General features: G+C 38.3%; 3 non-coding genes across 3 annotated transcripts; 1 reads left to right on the top strand and 2 right to left on the bottom strand.

Moving 5' to 3' along the window:
• Window positions 1-2,012: 2,012 nt before the first annotated feature.
• TRNAF-GAA (transfer RNA phenylalanine (anticodon GAA)) lies at window positions 2,013-2,085 on the bottom strand. The gene has a single exon. It is a non-coding gene; the product is annotated as a tRNA-Phe (tRNA).
• A 1,985-nt stretch (window positions 2,086-4,070) lies between these two features.
• Window positions 4,071-4,142, top strand: TRNAT-UGU (transfer RNA threonine (anticodon UGU)). Its single transcript has one exon. It is a non-coding gene; the product is annotated as a tRNA-Thr (tRNA).
• A 10,336-nt stretch (window positions 4,143-14,478) lies between these two features.
• TRNAG-GCC (transfer RNA glycine (anticodon GCC)) lies at window positions 14,479-14,549 on the bottom strand. The gene has a single exon. It is a non-coding gene; the product is annotated as a tRNA-Gly (tRNA).
• Between the last annotated feature and the right edge of the window lie 451 nt (window positions 14,550-15,000).

Raw genomic sequence — 15,000 nt, forward strand, 5'->3', positions numbered from 1 at the left:
TGACCGAACAGCCCAAAATTCAGTTATTTCAACTACACCGAATGACCTCTCGAATTGGTCAAGACTCTCCAGTTTATGGCCACTTCTCTACGGTACCAGTTGTTGCTTCATTGAGTTTGCTTCATTAATAGGATCTCGATTCGACTTTGATCGTTATGGGCTGGTACCAAGATCAAGTCCTAGGCAGGGGCGGACCTAATTTTAACAGCCGGCACGGTAACAATGAAAATGGCTCCTTCTTTAGTGAGATTATATGAGCAAATGCCTGAACGAAATATGTCATTGCTATGGGAGCTTGTACCATTACAGGGGGGATGTTTAGTACCGATTCTTATAGTACCGTTCGGGGAGTCGATAAGCTAATTCCTGTGGATGTCTATTTGCCGGGCTGCCCACCCAAACCAGAGGCAATTATGGATGCTATAACGAAACTTCGTAAGAAAGTCTCTCGAGAAATCTATGAAGATAGAATTGGGTCTCAACAGGGAAAATCGATATTTTACTACCAATCACAAGTTTCATGTTGAGCGAAGTACTCATACTGGAAATTATGATCAAGGATTACTCTACCAGTCCCCATCTACTTCAGAGATACTTCTGAAGCATTTTTCAAATACAAAAGTTCAGTGTCTTCCCACGAATTATTGAATTAGGAAAGGCAGGATGCTTTTGTGTTGTCCAGGATAACAAGCAGTGGGTCAATCTTCATAAATTTCATCGGCAATTTGAAATACTCATACAAATGTGGGAGAGATCAAGAAGATGCAGGGTCGTTTATCCGCTTGGCTAGTCAAGCATGAGCTAGTTCATAGATCTTGGGCTTCGATTACCAAGGAATAGAGACTTTACAAATAAAACCCGAGGATTGGTACTCCATTGCTGTCATTTCATATGTATATGGTTACAATTATCTACGTTCCCAGTGTGCCTATGATGTAGCACCAGGCGGATTGTTAGCTAGCGTGTATCATCTTACGAGAATACAGTATGGTGTGGATCAACCCGAAGAGGTATGCATAAAAGTATTTGCCCCAAGGACGAATCCTAGAATCCCGTCTGTTTTCTGGATTTGGAAAAGCGCAGACTTTCAAGAGCGGGAATCCTATGATATGTTGGGAATCGCTTATGAGAATCATCCACGCCTGAAACGTATCTTGATGCCCGAAAGTTGGCTAGGCTGGCCTTTACGTAAGGATTATATTACCCCCAATTTCTATGAAATACAAGATGCTCATTGAATGATAAGATGAATGATAAGAAACTAATCTTCACTTATACGACTCCAGATATTCAAGGAATCTTTTTACGTTCTGTTCTAGATGAAACGGAGTAACTGGCCTTTCATTCGTACTATGGATGGGCTGCTAAAGAAGCTTCATTTAGATTCTCAAATTTTGAAGAGTCCCATTTCAGATGAGCAGAGCCTGTAGGATGAATCAAAAGAGTTCTGCACCATGAACTTTGTACCGCGCGCATCGCTTAGATGGGGCCACGGAAAGCTGCATAGAAGGGAGTGAATAAATGGGAAAGTGAAGAAATAGAATATGAAATAAAATCGTAAATTCTGAAATAAAAAAAGAAAAATTCAGAAATTAAATAAAATAAAAAAGGATCGGATTTTTTGGACTGTCTCTGAAATGAACCCTGCCTTTTCCTATCCTTCAACTCCTCCAGACTAGTCTTTTAGGGTTTTCGACCAACTAACTTCGACTTCGGATATGTATGAAGTATTAACATTCTTTTTGTGCGGGAAGAGATACAGTATGAACAAACAAACAAAAAAGAGGAGGAACGGAATCCAATTATTTTCTTTACTCATATCTTTACCCATCTACTCGTTTTTTACCCATCTACAAGACGGAGGCGTCTATCTATACATCTAGATGTAGATGGATAAATATGTATTATGCTCTGGACTATTAACGCATATAATATTAAATAATATTAATATGGGTTCTGACTCTATTGATTTATTTGTATGAGTATCTTATCTATTCGATACATTAACCACGTGCCAGGAACCAGATTTGAACTGGTGACACGAGGATTTTCAGTCCTCTGCTCTACCAGCTGAGCTATCCCGACCATTCTCGATGCATGATCCTACTAAAAGAAAAAGAAAGCTTGGGCCTATGTCAATGAAAGGGACTCAAAAGCATTAACTTACCTAAATAAAGTCGGTAATTTGTTGGATCTTCAAAAAGGAGACTTTGTAAATGTAAGTGTAAGAGTAATGATATGAACTTGTGAAAGGTTCCGTAATGGAGATTCTTTGCCCATCCATATATGGATGGGCATTTGTACGTATATCATATCTATCACAGTGAGAAGAGAGAAAGATTTCTGGCCGGATCCATTTGTGAAAGAGTAGAGTAAGTGAAAAACATATCTAATTTTGAACCACTAACTGATAAAAAAAAAGAGGATAAATGCTTAGGGAGTCAAATAGGCCTTTTATTGGGGATAGAGGGACTTGAACCCTCACGATTTCTAAAGTCGACGGATTTTCCTCTTACTATAAATTTCATTGTTGTCAGTATTGACATGTAGAATGGGACTCTATCTTTATTCTCGTCTCACTCGATTAATCAATCCTTAAAAAGATCTATCAGACATCCTTTAAAAAGATCTATCAGACTCTGGTGTGATAGTCGATTTGATCACTGACTATTCGATTCTTCCTTCTGCTTCTGAAATTATTATTCTGAAATTTTTAGAAAAAAAAAATATGGATTCGGGTCGTGATTAATCTTTGATATTTCAGTACGTATACGTACATATCTAGGGTCATCCCACTCTGGAGTTTCGATAGAAGGATTCTTCTACCAATGTAGTAAAGTCAACCCCATTCGTTAGAACAGCTTCCGTTGAGTCTCTGCACCTATCCTTTTTTTTTCTGAAAACAGGATTTGGCTCAGGATTGCCCATTTTTAATTCAGGGTTTCTCTGAATTTGGAAGTTACCACTTAGTAGGTTTCCATACCAAGGCTCAATCCAATCAAGTCCGTAGCGTCTACCAATTTCGCCATATCCCCCTCCCTCTTCCTTATGAGAAAGAAATCACATTGTGACCCCCCCTTCTTTTCTTTCATTTATCTTGGAGCCGTTGAATTCATTAGATACAGGCCCTTATTCCTATATCAAAGAGGTGTGTCCCTATTATATTTCTTGACCAGCTTCTTTCATCCCTATCGGAGTGGCGGGCCCATATTGATATGATCCAATCAGAAATGATTCTATCATTGATGTATCCGCAATTCAATATGGATGGATATATCCCACGTCACATATATATATATGTCTTTACACCCCTTATTTTTTTAGCGCTATTTGGAATACTGGAACGGTCGATATTCATTCTTTTTTTATCGTCTTATCCCCTCCCTTTCCGAATGAAACCAGAGGAATGTCTCATTATGCTCTGGACTGCAGCCTTATCTTTATCTTATCCTTTCCTTTATCTTATCCTTTCCTTAGGAAGGATCTCCTATACTATAGGAATTCCTATAGTGTAAATAAATAGAATTTCTAAATTTCTATAACTATATATAGAATATATAACTAAGCTAATTTTTATTTTTAGTTTTATTTTATTAAGATTAAGTAATTAATATTACTAATATTACATAATCATAATATAATCTAATTAATATTAATAATATAATATATTAATATTATATTATTATTTATTATTACATAACAACATTAATATTAATAATTACATTATTAATATTAATGTTGTCATAATTAATATTATATTCTATTTAATATTAATATTGTATTATAATATAATATTGATATTGTATTTATATAATTGTATTTGTATTTATATAATTGTATTTATATATATATATATTATATATAATAATAATAATTAATAATAATTATAATAATAATAAAAACAAACTACTCTTTATTTATTTATTATAATTATATTAATTATTAATAATAGATATTAATAATAGATAAATAAATAGATAAATAAAATAAAAAAATAAATAAATAGCTAATTACTAATAGCTAAGTCCCAGTAGTTTCCCGAAATCCTATGCACTATTTCTGTTATGTGAGCCCGCTTAGCTCAGGGTTAGAGCATCGCATTTGTAATGCGATGGTCATCGGTTCGATTCCGATAGCCGGCTTTTCCATTTATTCGATTTTTTCCATGATTGATATTGATATTGATAATGTCTCCTTGAGATCAAGAGAAATTGAAAAGACTTTTCAATTTTCTCCAAATGTCGGGTCAACATAGTATGTTACGGGAACTCCCAACTATGAATAAAAAAGAATAAAAAATGGATTGAAGCTGTTAGATCTCTACAGAACAAGAAAGGGATACTTAACTTCCTATATATAACTATATAAAATAATCTGGTTATTGAGACAATTCATCTCATTCTTCTTTATAGTATTTCAGCGAGTTTAGCTTCGTTTATCGTTTAGTTCAGTCTTAATTTTTTTATTCTGTGAAATCCAATTTCAATAAAATAAGGAGTCTTTATGTCTCGTTACCGAGGGCCTCGTTTCAAAAAAATACGCCGTCTGGGGCTTTACCGGACTCACTAGTAAAAGACCTAGATCCGGAAGTGATCTTAGAAACCAACCGCGTTCCGGGAAAAGATCTCAATATCGTATTCGTCTAGAAGAAAAACAAAAATTGCGTTTTCATTATGGTCTGACAGAGCGGCAATTGCTTAGATATGTTCGTATCGCTGGGAAAGCCAAAGGGTCAACAGGTCAAGTTTTACTACAACTACTTGAAATGCGTTTGGATAACATCCTTTTTCGATTGGGTATGCTTCGACCATTCCTGGAGCTAGACAACTAGTTAACCATAGACATATTTTAGTTAATGGTCGTATAGTAGATATCCCAAGTTATCGGTGTAAACCCCGAGATATTATTACTACGAGAGATGAACAAAGATCCAGAGCTCTGATTCAAATTATGTGGATTCATCTCCCCCGCGAGGAATTGCCAAACATTTGACTCTTGACTCATTCCAATATAAGGAATAGTAAATCAAATAATAGATAGTAAATGGATCGGCTTAAAAATCAATGAATTACTAGTCGTGGAATATTATTCCGTCAGACTTAAACTTAATTAAAATAAAATAATTAAGCTTTGGACAATACAATTTTGTCTACCCTGTTTCACCAAACAAAGTAAATAGAACTAAGTTAAGGGATTTAATCCGGATTTTCCCCCATTTTCGTATCCTTTTCGTATCCCAAGTGGATCCGCGGTCAGATTCTCATTCCTTGTCCACCCTTTCCGATCCGATATTTTATCTACCACAGTAATTGGCAATAGAGAATCACTAGAAAGCAAAGGCCCTACTCTTGGAATAATGGTATCCATTGTTATTTGATACATTGTGGTTGGTAACGTTGGTAAATTAGGTGTAGGTCAAGGTACGGAAGAGAGGGATTCGAACCCTCGGTAAGCAAAAGCCTACATAGCAGTTCCAGTGCTACGCCTTGAACCACTCGGCCACCTTTCCCACAGAATCTTAGGATTATTGCCCGGAAACCCGGTGAATAGCGAGTCATTCATATTATTTTATTGATTTTTTATTGCAATACAATAAAGGTACGACCGATCTATTATAAATCGAAAACTTTTCGTCAAACAAAGATCTTCCTTCGAGGCTCGAGGGATAAAAACACATTTTTTTTTATTTAATATTAACTTAATATTAAAAAAACTATCTATTCATCTTTGTCAAGACGACGACCCTCTCCATCTTATTCGGATATTTATACCGTATACCGGATTAAACAACCAATGAATTGGGACGAATCCACAAACTCTATACTATACTATAGTATTTTATACTATGGTTATATTTAGAGGTCCATAGGAATTAAAAAATTCCTTTCTAGTTTCAGATTTATCAACAACAACTCTTCTCATGAGCTATCCCATGGATCTATTATTCCATGGATCTATTATAAATAAATTCATGGTCGCCCTATGATTTTAATATTTCCATTGTATTGTTTTGTTTGTGGATACGCGCTATTCGCCCAAAATGGATGGGTTGGTTATTCTATTTTCATCATGGAATGCTTATTTGATTCTTTTGACTCTTTGGGTAATAATAAAAAAAAAAAAAACTCCTCGAGTTAGATCAGAATTTGTAGGAAAATTTCTGGATTCCTTAACTTCGATAAAATAAAGAGTAAGAGTTCTGTTCATTGGTATACCACATTGACTGAAATCCAATCTGATTCCAATATTTCCTATCTATCCCTGTCTTAAAAGGGGCAATTTTGAGGGTCTTTTTTTTTTTACAATTACTCTGTTTTTATGTGATTTCGTACTGTACAATTCCTTTGTTTATGGGAGCATTTTCCCTCGAGGGAGAGGATAATGAGAAGAATTATGGAATGGGTTGTAAACTATGCCTAGATCTCGGATAAGTGGAAATTTTCTTGATAAGACCTCCTCAATTGTAGCCAATATCTTATTACGAATAATTCCGATAACTTCAGGAGAAAAAGAGGCATTTACCTATTACAGAGATGGTGTGATTTGATTCGTTTTTTTTTTATTTATTTATTAATATTAAAATTTATATATATTCTAATTATATAATATAATTCTATTTATTTATATTTACTTATTATATTATATTATTATATATTGGATTTGACCTCTTTCAGTCTTATGAGAAGGGGACATGGTTCAGGACACAAAAAAAAAATTCTTTAAATAAACTTCCGCTTGGTGAAGGTGAAGTTTGGGGTAGTAGAGATCGAACAATTCCTTCTGTCGTGTATCCCCGATTGATGCAACCTCAGATGCTTCAATTATCGATTTTAGCATTGAGCGAAAGGTTACACCTATAGGTTCTGTATTGCAGGTTAATCCTACTCCACCAGTACCAATAGGCGGCGCATAGGGGAAGAAGCACTACACCTAGGAATCAACAACACGAAAACTTTGTTATATATTATACCCCTTTTCCTTATTGGGATCGGGACTAACAAGAATGGTTGGGACAACAAACATCCATCTCGTTTGTGCTTTGGATACCCGTATAACCATCGAAGATCGTTGAAGTGACTAATTCCTGCAAATCAATAGAGGGCGTTGAGGACAAAGAAATTGTTGGAGTGAGCATTTCTATCTAGCATCAACACGTTTGGTGTTAAGAAAAAGACCTCCTACAGGAAGGCTGGCTAGAGATTTCTTGTAAAAAACACTAGCCCCCATCAGTTCATAATGAAAATATTTCAATCTTTTTGATTCCGATTCCATGGGTTATTCCCTTTATTACTATGCACAGAAGAGAAGGGAGGAGCCGTATGAGATGAAAGTCTCACGTACGGTTCTGAAACGGAGATTCTTTGAATAGAATGAACGACCGTAACGGATGTCAGCTCAATCCGAAGGAAATTATGCGGAAGCTTTACAAAATTATTATGAAGCTACGCGACTAGAAATTGATCCCTACGATCGAAGTTATATACTCTATAACATAGGCCTTATCCACACAAGCAACGGGGAAACATACGAAGGCTTTGGAATATTATTTCCGGGCGCTAGAGCGAAACCCATTCTTACCACAAGCTTTTAATAATATGGCCGTGATCTGTCATTACGTGCGACTATCTCCACTATAGAAAGAAGGAAAGAAAGATCAAATACGCTAGTCAATACTAGAAAAAAAAAATAGGCTTTCTACATATGCATCGTCCAAAGCAACGATTTTTATCAGCTGTAGCAAAGAAAGACTTCATAGAGGCCAAAATATGAAGAAATAGGTATGGCCTATATACTAGATTCCATGGATAAAGGATCTAATTTAATTGATAGGGTAAGCGCCGTAAAGATCAATTAGAGAGGTTTTGGGGCCGATACAATAAGAACTGCTTACAGAACATATCATATCTTATGATATGAGATAAAAGTGAGGAATCAACTTATGTAATAGAGTCGATCTACTAAGGTATTGAGCAGCGGTGTAGCATCAGATCCCAAAGATAGTAAGTCCTTTCTTTCTTATGGAGGAAAGTCTTTTTCAAAGATTCTATATCAATATCAATTCCTATATGAAACCGAGATAGTTACCTTTCAGAAGATTCTAATGATAGAGGGGGTACGGTACCTATGCTTTATTTTTCTGAAGGTGGGAGAAAAGATAAAACGCATTTTTGATCAAAAAAAGAGTTTGAAACTCATGTAATTAACCTCTTCTGGTTAACCCGGGATAGATTTACGAGAAATCTCATTCAATTATAGATATGGTAGATTAAGATGGGACACCAAAAGACTTGACGGCGGAGCCGTATGAGGTAGGAAACTCTCAAGTACGGTTCTAAGGGAAGGAAATGACCCACCTATTCCGACCGGGGAGAACAGGCCATTCGACAGGGGGATTCTGAAATTGCGGAGGCTTGGTCTGATCAAGCTGCTGAATATTGGAAACAAGCAATATCGCTTACTCCAGGTAATTATATTGAAGCCCATAATTGGTTGAAGATCACAGGGCGGTTCGAATAAGAACACTCTTTTTTTTTTTAATTCAATTATCATGTTATGTTGGATCCATTAATCAAATAAAATGGATCGTTCCTCTGGGAAGAGCCAATCAAGGAATTTCATTATATCCCTTCTAAGATCGTTCTATTTCGTCTGGTACTTCCGAAGTATAAACCATATAGATACTGTACAGAATACATTCCATTCCTTTTTTCTATGCTAATAAAGCTATATCCTCGACTGACTAAATAGGGATATCGGGATGTCTCTTTTTTCTTTTTAATGACTAATGAATGATTCTTTGATTTGTAATAGAGTAATAAATACGTTCCATGTGAGATATATGTAAGATCTAAACTGAAGTGGATTCATCTAGGCATTTATACATTGAAATATGAATACATTGGATTGCACCAAAAATGGTTTTTGCGCCATGCCATGTGAGGAAGGGGCTTTATTATTAGATAAAGGTCCGTTGGGCGCCCCCCAGATATGTCATAATAGATCCGAACACTTGCCCCGGATTGACTTCCATATCATAATTGCTCTAGTAAATAACTAAAGAAAATAAATAGATGGGAGATAGGAAAGAAAGGAACTAATCACTAATCATAAATACCCATCTCTCAGAGGTTCACTAATTACTGACAGTTGGCGGGTCTCTTTGTATGTGTTGTCCGGAAAGAGGAGGACTCAATGATTATTCGTTCGCCGGAACCAGAAGTGAAGATTATGGTAGACAGGGATCCCGTAAAAACTTCTTTCGAGGAATGGGCCAAACCCGGTCATTTCTCAAGAACAATAGCTAAGGGGCCCTGATACTACCACTTGGATCTGGAATCTACATGCTGATGCTCACGATTTCGATAGCCATACGAGTGATTTGGAGGAGATCTCTCGAAAAGTCTTTAGTGCTCATTTCGGTCAACTCTCCATCATCTTTCTTTGGCTGAGTGGCATGTATTTCCACGGTGCTCGTTTTTCCAATTATGAAGCATGGCTAAGCGATCCTACTCACATTGGACCCAGCGCCCAGGTGGTTTGGCCAATAGTGGGTCAAGAAATATTGAATGGGTGATGTGGGGCGGGGGTTTCCGAGGAATACAAATAACCTCTGGATTTTTTCAGATTTGGAGAGCGTCTGGAATAACTAGCGAGAATTACAACTCTATTGTACCGCAATTGGTGCATTGGTATTTGCAGCGTTAATGCTTTTTGCCGGTTGGTTCCATTATCACAAAGCTGCTCCTAAATTGGCTTGGTTCCAAGATGTAGAATCCATGTTAAATCACCACTTAGCGGGGTTACTAGGACTGGGTCTCTTTCTTGGGCGGGACACCAAGTACATGTATCTTTGCGATTAACCAATTTCTAGATGCCGGGGTAGATCCTAAGGAGATACCGCTTCCTCATGAATTTATCTTGAATCGGGATCTTTTGGCTCAACTTTATCCAAGTTTTGCTGAGGGAGCAACCCCATTTTTCACCTTGAATTGGTCAAAATACGCGGAATTTCTTACTTTTCGGGGAGGATTAGACCCAGTAACAGGGGGTCTATGGCTGACCGATATTGCACACCATCATTTAGCTATTGCAATTCTTTTCCTGATAGCTGGTCACATGTATAGGACTAACTGGGGCATTGGTCACGGTCTGAAAGATATTTTAGAGGCTCATAAAGGTCCATTTACAGGTCAGGGTCATAAAGGTCTCTATGAGATCCTAACAACGTCATGGCATGCTCAATTATCTCTTAACTTAGCTATGTTAGGCTCTTCAACCATTGTTGTAGCTCACCATATGTATTCCATGCCCCCCTATCCATACTTAGCTACTGACTATGGTAACACAACTTTCGTTGTTCACACATCACATGTGGATTGGTGGGTTTCTCATAGTTGGTGCTGCTGCACACGCAGCCATTTTTATGGTAAGAGACTATGATCCAACTACTCGATACAACGATCTATTAGATCGTGTACTTAGGCACCGCGCCGCAATCATATCACATCTCAACTGGGCATGTATATTTCTAGGCTTTCACAGTTTTGGTTTGTATATTCATAATGATACCATGAGTGCTTTAGGGCGTCCCCAAGATATGTTTTCAGATACCGCTATACAATTACAACCCATCTTTGCTCAATGGGTACAAAACACCCATGCTTTAGCACCTAGTGCAACAGCTCCTGGTGCAACAACAAGCACCAGCTTGACTTGGGGGGGTAGTGATTTAGTGGCTGTAGGGGGCAAAGTCGCTTTGTTACCTATTCCATTAGGAACCGCAGATTTTTTGGTACATCACATTCATGCATTTACGATCCATGTGACTGTATTGATATTACTGAAAGGTGTTCTATTTGCCGTAGCTCACGATTGATACCTGATAAAGCAAATCTTGGGTTTCGTTTCCCTTGTGACGGCCCCGGAAGAGGGGGAACATGCCAAGTATCCGCCTGGGATCATGTCTTCTTAGGCCTATTCTGGATGTACAATTCCATTTCGGTAGTGATATTCCACTTCAGTTGGAAAATGCAGTCAGATGTTTGGGGCAGTATAAGTGATCAAGGGGTGGTAACTCATATCACGGGGGGGAACTTTGCGCAAAGTTCCACTACTATTAATGGGTGGCTCCGGGATTTCTTATGGGCACAAGCATCTCAGGTAATTCAGTCTTATGGTTCCTCATTATCCGCATACGGCCTTTTTTTCCTAGGCGCTCATTTTGTCTGGGCGTTTAGTTTAATGTTTCTATTCAGCGGCCGTGGTTATTGGCAAGAACTCATTGAATCCATCGTTTGGGCTCATAACAAATTAAAAGTTGCTCCTGCTATTCAGCCTAGAGCCTTGAGCATTGTACAAGGACGCGCTGTAGGAGTAACCCATTACCTTCTGGGCGGAATTGCCACAACATGGGCATTCTTCTTAGCAAGAATTATTGCACTAGGATAATGGCTAGGAGGATTTGAAAGGCATTATGGCATTAAGATTTCCAAGGTTTAGCCAAGGCTTAGCTCAGGACCCCACTACTCGTCGTATTTGGTTTGGTATTGCTACCGCACATGATTTCGAGAGTCATGATGATATTACTGAGGGACGTCTTTATCAGAACATTTTTGCTTCTCACTTCGGGCAGTTAGCAATAATCTTTCTGTGGACTTCCGGAAATCTGTTTCATGTAGCTTGGCAAGGAAATTTTGAGTCATGGGTACAGGACCCTTTACATGTAAGACCAATTGCTCATGCAATTTGGGATCCTCATTTTGGTCAACCGGCGGTAGAAGCTTTTACTCGAGGGGGTGCTCTCGGCCCAGTGAATATCGCTTATTCCGGTGTTTATCAGTGGTGGTATACAATCGGCTTACGTACCAATGAGGATCTTTATACTGGAGCTCTTTTTCTATTATTTCTTTCTGCCATATCCTTAATAGCGGGTTGGTTACATCTACAGCCCAAGTGGAAACCAAGCGTTTCGTGGTTTAAAAATGCCGAATCTCGTCTCAATCATCATTTGTCAGGACTATTCGGAGTAAGTTCCTTGGCTTGGACAGGGCATTTAGTTCATGTCGCTATTCCCGGATCAAGGGGGCAGTACGTCAGATGGAATAATTTCTTAGATGTATTACCGTATCCCCAGGGGTTGGGCCCCCTTTTTACAGGTCAGTGGAATCTTTATGCCCAGAACCCCGATTCCAGTAGTCATTTATTCGGCACCTACGAAGGGGCGGGAACTGCCATTCTAACCCTTCTCGGGGGATTCCATCCACAAACACAAAGTTTATGGCTGACCGACATTGCCCATCATCATTTAGCTATTGCATTTATTTTTCTCGTTGCTGGCCATATGTATAGAACTAACTTCGGTATTGGGCATAGTATGAAAGATCTTTTAGAAGCACATATTCCTCCGGGAGGTCGATTGGGGCGTGGACATAAGGGTCTTTATGACACAATCAATAATTCGCTTCATTTTCAATTGGGTCTTGCCCTAGCCTCTTTAGGGGTTATTACCTCCTTGGTAGCTCAACACATGTACTCTTTACCCGCTTACGCATTTATAGCACAAGACTTTACTACTCAAGCTGCGTTATATACTCATCACCAATACATCGCAGGGTTCATCATGACAGGAGCCTTTGCTCATGGAGCTATATTCTTCATTCGAGATTACAATCCAGAACAGAATGAGGATAATGTATTGGCAAGAATGTTAGACCATAAAGAAGCTATCATATCTCATTTAAGTTGGGCCAGCCTGTTTCTGGGGTTTCATACTTTAGGACTCTATGTTCATAACGACGTCATGCTCGCTTTTGGTACTCCGGAGAAACAAATCTTGATTGAGCCTATATTTGCCCAATGGATACAATCTGCTCACGGTAAGACTTCATATGGGTTCGACGTACTCTTATCTTCAACGAATGGCCCAGCATTTAATGCTGGTCGAAGCATATGGTTACCTGGCTGGTTGAATGCCGTTAATGAGAATAGTAATTCACTATTCTTAACAATAGGTCCTGGAGACTTCTTGGTTCATCATGCGATTGCTCTAGGTTTGCATACAACTACATTGATTTTAGTAAAAGGTGCTTTAGACGCGCGCGGTTCCAAGTTAATGCCAGATAAAAAGGATTTCGGTTATAGTTTTCCTTGCGACGGCCCGGGACGAGGTGGTACTTGTGATATTTCGGCTTGGGACGCATTTTATTTGGCAGTTTTCTGGATGTTAAATACCATAGGATGGGTTACTTTTTATTGGCATTGGAAGCACATCACATTATGGCAAGGTAACGTTTCCCAATTTAACGAATCCTCCACTTATTTGATGGGATGGTTAAGAGATTATCTATGGTTAAACTCTTCACAACTTATCAATGGATATAACCCTTTTGGTACGAATAGTTTATCGGTCTGGGCATGGATGTTCCTATTTGGACATCTTGTTTGGGCGACTGGATTTATGTTCTTAATTTCCTGGCGTGGATATTGGCAGGAATTGATTGAAACTTTAGCATGGGCTCATGAACGCACACCTTTGGCTAATTTGATTCGATGGAGGGATAAACCAGTGGCTCTTTCCATTGTGCAAGCAAGATTGGTTGGATTAGCCCACTTTTCTGTAGGTTATATATTCACTTACGCAGCCTTCTTGATTGCCTCTACATCAGGCAAATTTGGTTAATTCATTTTTCTTGTAATGTGCTCCATCGGGAACAATCTCATTTGATTCGGTGGAGAAGGGGGACTACCACTACCCTCTTATATTTCTACATCTAGGATCCGACCCGTATCATTGATAATAAAATAGGAACTGAACAATTATGGCAAGGAAAAGTTTGATTCAAAGGGAGAATAAAAGGCGGAAATTAAAAGAGAAATATCATTTGATTCGCCGATCCCTAAAAAAAGAAATAAGCAAAGTTTCGTCGTTGAGTGACAAATGGCAAATTCATGGAAAATTGCAATCCCCGCCACGTAATAGTGCACCTATACGTCTTCATCGACGTTGCTTTTCGACCGGAAGGCCCAGAGGTAACTATCGGGACTTTGGGCTATCCGGGCACATACTTCGCGAAAGGGTTCATGCATGTTTGTTGCCGGGGGCAACGAGATCAAGTTGGTAAGGGTAAAAATACCCCTTCTTCATATTTCTATGGGTCTCTATGATCTATGATCATAGAGGGGCCCCTTTACCATTCTGTAGAAATGGGCTATTCTATTTATTATGGTAGAGGGGCAATCCTTCTTGGTCCATTAGTTCCCGGGTCTTTCGTGCGGGGTAGAGCAGTTTGGTAGCTCGCAAGGCTCATAACCTTGAAGTCACGGGTTCAAATCCTGTCTCCGCTACATTTTTAGACGTTAGGTGTAACTCCGTTAATTGTTTTGGGATAGTAGGAAAGAAGAGGGAAGTTAGAACCACTACACTATCGTGGTCAACTATACCGAATCATTTATCATATTATATTAGATTATTTTACCATGGGCGGATAGCGGGAATCGAACCCGCATCTTCTCCTTGGCAAAGAGAAATTTTACCATTCGACCATATCCGCATTTCTTCGTTCTGATATGAACATCATCATGTTCACACATATATGATATATCATATATATATATATATATATATATATGTGTGTCTGGATCATATTTGTACAGGGCTATATAATATATTATATTAGATTCCAATTATTTTATTTTAACATTAGATTATTCATTTTTCATTCAAGAAGTGACCCCTCTCCCTCCAACTTTTTCTTTCTTTTTTTTTTTGAGGGGGGGGGGGGCTCATATTGAATTTTAATGTGTCTCACAGTCCGAATTCCTTCGGGGGAGGGGTCACTTTTTTATTCTTGTACGAGGAGGTTCAAGATATTAGAGAATTAAGGATAGCTACTAGAAAGACCAATCCAATCCATAATGATGTACCTGAAAATACAACATTTTTGTTACTTGACCAACCATCAGGAGAAGCAAATACAACGGGTACACTAATCACTAAAATTG

Source organism: Aristolochia californica, unplaced genomic scaffold, assembly GCF_029961685.1.
Source record: "Aristolochia californica isolate CCGP_79_NKW_82.1479 unplaced genomic scaffold, dmAriCali1.0.hap1 SCAF_192, whole genome shotgun sequence".
NCBI classification, from domain to species: domain Eukaryota; kingdom Viridiplantae; phylum Streptophyta; class Magnoliopsida; order Piperales; family Aristolochiaceae; genus Aristolochia; species Aristolochia californica.